The following is a 6,000-nucleotide window of genomic DNA, read 5'->3' on the forward strand; positions in this document are numbered from 1 at the left end:
TAACATGGTGTTGTTACTATACAGGTTCCAGACCTCCACGATAAAGTGAGTATTGAGATAAAGCGAGTCACACACATTTTTTTTGGTTTCCCAGCGCATATGAAGGTTACGTTTACACTATATGGTAGCCTATTAAGTAGGCAATAGCATTATGTATCAAAACAATGTACGTACCTTAATTAAAGAAATACCTTATGGCTAGGACAGTGCTAACCATCACCTGGGCCTTCAGTAAGTCATAGTAGTGACAGAAACCACTGATCACAGGTCACCATAACAAATAGAATAATAATGGAAAAGACTGAAACATTATGAGAATTACCAAAATGTGACACAGAGACACAAAAGCGAAAAATGTCGCCGGTAGACTTGCTCGACGCAGGGTTGCCACAACCCTTCAATTTGTAAAAAAAACACACTATCTGTGAAGCGCAGTAAAACGAGCTCTGTCTGTAACCATTAGATCCTACATTTCTCACACTCCCGCTGACCACAGTTTGGGAAGGAAAGTGCTCCAGAGTGCTTTTCAAATTTAGCAACGAAACTCCTCTTTTCAAAAGTGCTCTTATGTCCTAAATTTCCTAGGAATGCTGATTGTTCTGATCTTAAGAGCCCTTATAATCTTGTTTAAAAGTCAGTGTAACGAAAAGCAACTGCCTAAAATGAACACGTGTTTATTGAGAAGTTACTGTGTGCTGGGTCCAGCCAGGCGGGCCTGTGTCCATTACACCTGCACGAGTTTCTCGGGGCTGGCTAACAAATTGCCACAAACTTGGTGGTTTAGGGCAACAGCATTTATTCTCTCTGGAGCATTTATTCTCTCTGGAGCATTTATTCTCTCTAGAGTTTTGGAGGCCAGAAGTCCCGAAACCCTTGATCAGCCCGGCCCACATCCTATGAAGTTTCCAGAGGAGAATTAATTCCATGCCTCTCTCTTTTTGTCTTTTTAAAATGACCGTATTTAATTAAATGTTTTTCTATTAAAAACATTTTAATTTTGAAATATTCTCGATGCTTATGAAGTTGCAAATCAATTACATGAGGGGTCGTGGGCACCCTTCACCCTTTGGGTGGTTGCCGGCAATCTTCAGTGTTCCTTGGCTTATAAGTGCATCACTCTAAGCTCTGTCTTCGTTTTCACACCCTCTTCTTCTCTGTGTCTCAAATCTCTCCCTTCCCCTTTCTCTTATAAGGACACTAGTCAATGGATACCAGTCAGGGCCTACTCTAAATCCAGGATGCTTTCATCAAGAAATCCTTAACTTCATTGCACCTGCAAAGACTCTATTTCCAAATGAGATCACAGTCAGGGGTAATGGGGTTAGGGCTCAGACATATCTTTTTTGGGGGGACACTGTTCAACTCTCAGCAAGAGGCGAGGATAGGAAAGAGAATTTAAAGGATCCAACTCAATCCTGAATCCCGCTGATGTGGTTACTGTAGCGGGGTGCTGGGAGGTGCCCAAAAGACCAACCCCACCTTCTCCGGGATCCCTCATAATGGGTCCAGCTCGCACCAACCTTCCTTCCCCCCTCCTGCACCCTCAGTGCTTGATGGCACTGTCTCATTCTCTAGCCATTCCCTACAGAATCTAATAACACCAGCTGGGCTACAGGCTCCCGGAGCACTGCGGCTGGGACCTTGGAATAATTTGGTTTCTCACCTAGAACTTCTCTTGGTCCAGAACCAGGTCAGGGAGAACTAGCTTGGCCCCCGTGGGTGCAGCCACGTGCTGAGAAGTTCCTGGGATCAGGTCTGGGGGCTCGGGGGGTGGAGTGTGGGTGCATGCCCTCCCACCTGGGGAGCACTCAGCGTGTGCACACTTCCAGGGTCAGCAGTCCGTATGGGAGGAGACCGACCAGATGATGCACCACTGCCCAAAGCCTCCTCCAGATCTGAACCAAATGCCTCTTCATTTTTTTGGCACTGAGTCGGGGGGCTGCTGGTGACTTTTAGCAGGTAAAGACCCTAGGGAAGTGTCCCTTGTCTGTCTGTCTTTACATTTTCTTTATTCTTTCATGCCCCTGATGTTAAGTAATTAACCATCCCCCTCAGTGAGCCAGAGACTGGGATAGATCTGACACCAACCACGGGCTCAGAGGGAGGACGGGCAATGCCAGACCCCATCTCAGGCATGTCCTCTCTTGAAGCCCCAGGGAGTTCTCTCCTCGGAGCTTTCTGGTCTGGTTCCTCTAAAAATGTGCTGGCGATGCCACGTGCCACCTGGGAACGCTGGCTGACCTGACTTCGGGGGGAATGCCAGCACTTGTCTTCTTTCACAGGAAAACTGCAAAGTCCAGCTCAAACTTCCTGATATCCTTTTGGGGTGAACCTCAGTCAAAGCCACCCACAAATTGTCATGAGAGGCTTAGAGACCAGGGCACAAACATTTGTCCTTTGGCCTCTGCAAAGTCCTCTCCAGAGGTGGGAGAGGCAGAGGGCCAAGCCAAGGAAGGGTTCCCCTTCCCCCAACTCCCTCTAGAGTGTTCCCCCAACTCACACTCAGAGGGGCCCTGAGCTGCTGCTGTCCTTGAATTTCTTATTAAATTTTTTCTTTTTTAGTTTGATTTATTTTCTTTTTATTGAAGTATAGTTGACTTACATATGTTAGTTTCTGGTGTGCAGCAAGGTGATTCAATTACATATGTATATATTCTTTCTCCGTGATGGTTTATTACAGGATATTGAATATAGTTCCCTGTGCCGTACGGTAGGACCTTGTTTATCCATTCTCTATATAATAGTTTGCATTCTTATTAAATTTTGAACAAGGGGTCCCACCATTTCGTTTGGCATGGGGCCCTGCAAATCGTATAGTCTGTTCTGATCAGAATCCCTGGAAGTGGGACCCAGGAATCTCCCTTTTCTTTTTAACCAGGTCCCTGGGCGGGGTAGACCGACGCTGAAGTGTGAGAGCTGCAGCTCTAGGGAAGCTAAAGCGGGAGCAGGAAAAGCGGTCTCAATCCTCTCATTTAAAAAGGCAAAATACATCGAACGCCATTTCTTTTCCAAACTCCCAACAGCTTCCCCTTGCCCACCTGTCCCCCGGCACTCAAGTCCCTTGTCCCTGGTCTTCTTCCATAAAGAGGAATCATCCTCCAAATGCCGAAGTACCTCATGCTTCACTTATTTGAAGGAGGGGGAGGGGGAGGGGGAGGGGCAAGTGGAAGACCTGCAACCCAGTTCTGGCGTCAGGCCTGTGTCCTCCACCCTCAGGTCCTGTGCCTTCGATGATAACCACGACCTCTCCCCTCTCTCCTCTCGCCACCCTTCTTTCGCCTCATCTGTGCTTCTCTCTTGATCACTTGTCGAAGGGACAGCAGATTCCAAGCCGTTCTCACGCAGTCCTGAGTTGCTATGAAGCCCCCTCTTGTCATGACTGAATTATGCTCCCCAAACCCCACCACCTCCAATTCATAGATTGACGTCCTAACCCCCGGCACCCCAGAATGTGACTTTCTTTGGAAATAGGGTCGTCGCAGATGTAATTAGTTAAGATGAGGTCCTACACTGGAGTAGGCGCGGCGATTCAATATGACAGGTGTCCTTATAAGACTAACTCCACGTGAAGAGACAGACAGGCACAGAGGGAAGACGGTGTGAAGACCGGGCAATGCCACTTACCCATCGAGGAGCCCTGAGGCAGCCAGGGCTAAGAGAGGCATGCTACAGATACTCGTCCGCAGCCCTCAGAAGGAGTCCCCCCTGCAGACACCTTGGTCTTGGACCTGTAGCCTCCAGGACTGTGAGACGATACATTTCTATCGTCGAAGCCATCCAGCCTGTGGGCGTTTGTTACGGCGGCCTCGCAAACTAACACGGCTCTTACTCACGATGGTGAATACCCCACTGTCCGACTGCACAGTGGATTGCCATGCCCCCTCACATTTCAGAAGTGGGTGCCCAGAGATGTCAATAATACACCTGGTGTCCCCCAGCACTTCCGGGCCTGAGCAACGGTTGGACTCGGAACATTTCCAGGCTGCCTCTTCCCTCCTTTCTGCTTTGATGTGTCTCCCACATTCCGTGGGTGGAGACCGACAGAGGGAGATGACGGCTGGCAAGAGCTCTAACTGGCACGAGCTGGTCATTCAGGGGAACCCCTGTGGATGGCGGCCAAGCCCCTGGGAGGGGCCCGGGACTGAAGCCACCCACTTGAGTGGGTCTTGCGGCCCTCTGTGGGGGAGGACATCGCCATCAGGCTGCCAGCCTGGTGCTTCCCTGTTTATCAAAATCATGGGGGAGAAGAACCCGCTACCATATCCCTTCCAGGAGACAAAGCCGCTGGGCAACCAGTTTCCGATGACTCCATGGCCTACTGGTTGCTCCTCTTATTAGACAGTCTCAGAATTCTAGGAATGACACTGACCATCCGATGACAGGAAAGAACACCCATGTGCTGTCATGAATGGAGCTGCCCTGCTGCTCTGTGTCATTGTGAGAAGAGCAGCCCACATCCTGCCCTGGAAACTTCAGGGGGCTTCGGGAGGGATGGGCTCAGCAAGCAGCCCGCCCAGTGTGCCCCAAGGCTGGGAGCAGAGGGCACTGCAGTCAGGGTGACGGACATCTCCAAGGTCTTACTGGGGCGTCCCGCTGCATCCACTCTGCCGCTGATCTACCCCCACGAGCTCTGGTCCAAAGACCCCATCTTACTATATTTAAGGGCGTGTGTAATAAAATCCTCTCACGTTAGGAGCTCGACTGTTAGAATTAAATGGACCCACGTTCAAATCCTGGCTCTGCCACTTACTGAATGATCCTGGGCAACTTCTGTGCCTCAGCGCCTTCATCTGCAAAATGGGGCTTATTATATGTGGGATTGCTTTGTTTGGTCAAAAAAGCGCTAATGCACGTAAAAGGCTTCATGCCATGCTCAGAACGTGGGAAATGTCCAGACGATGGTGGTGGTGGTTGATTTTGTCAATTCACAGATGCTTTAGAGCATTTTCTTGTTTGTCCACAGAGAGGCTCTCAAACTGGATTATCTATGGTTCTTTGGGTTTCCAAAATCTGAGATCACCAAAATGCTAATGGGAGCAACGGCATGGCTTACCCCTTGGCCCTGAGACCAGGAGGCCTGACTCTGGGCCCACAGCCGTGTACAAGCCTCCTGAGATGGCACACGCAGTGCAGGGTGTATGTGTATTTTTCTTCAGAGGTGCCAGCTGTTATCAGATTTGCTAAGGGGTATCCTGTCCACAAAGGGGTCATCTCTGAGAATGGTCTGAGCAGGTTGTCTGTGCCCAAGGGCCGGCAAAAGTGACCCACCATTTACTGAGCCCTACTGTGTGCCAGGCTGACATACGTTATCCCAATACCAACAACTGGGCAAAGTAGGCACCATCACTCCCATTTTTCAGATGAGGAAACAGAGGCTCAGGGAGCTCAATCTGGGAGCCAGGCACTGGGCTCGGCCGCTCGCCTGTCCCACGGCTGGCACCGGCCTGGGATTCCAGCGCAGGACTCTCTGATCCTAAGCTGTGTCCTGCTCTTGGCACTGTGCTGCTTTGGGGAAACCCAGCAAGGTACCCCAGCCAGGAAGTGCCCTTGGCCAGAGCCTCAGCTCAAGCTCCACCCCACGGATCTCACCAGGCATGGAGGCAGCAGAGACCACAGGACAATGGCCCTCAAGTCCACGGAGGCTCCACGTACCCTCCAGGAAGAAAGAGTTCACTTCCCTCTCCGCCTTGGCCCCTGGCCCCTGGCTTACCCACTCTTGGTCCTTCTCTGGCGCTCCGCTGTGTGCTACAGAACCCGGCCAAGCAGTTGTTAAAAGCCTGGGACCTGGAGGCAGGGAGAACTCTGGCTCCGCCCCTTATCAGCTGTGTGACCTGGAGTGACTCAGCCAATTCCCCCGAGCCTCACTTTCTACATTCACACAATGAAGCTAATAGTCCCTGCTTCACAGGACAGGCTATTCTATTTTTCTTGTACTTTCTCCTACCAGGGCCACCCTCTTTCCTTTCTCCATCTCCATCTATTCTCCTATGAACATGAACT

At 50.5% G+C, this 6,000-nt stretch overlaps 1 protein-coding gene across 1 annotated transcript in view; it reads right to left on the minus strand.

The window, feature by feature from the left end:
* Positions 1–5,780, minus strand: part of NOS1 (nitric oxide synthase 1) — a 166,307-nt gene extending 160,527 nt beyond the window's left edge. Inside the window, exon 1 of the mRNA XM_032602631.1 lies at positions 5,711–5,780. The gene's annotated coding sequence lies outside the window, so the exon portion shown is untranslated. The remainder of the gene's footprint in view (positions 1–5,710) is intronic.
* Between the last annotated feature and the right edge of the window lie 220 nt (positions 5,781–6,000).

Source organism: Phocoena sinus, chromosome 14 (assembly GCF_008692025.1).
Source record: "Phocoena sinus isolate mPhoSin1 chromosome 14, mPhoSin1.pri, whole genome shotgun sequence".
NCBI lineage: Eukaryota > Metazoa > Chordata > Mammalia > Artiodactyla > Phocoenidae > Phocoena > Phocoena sinus.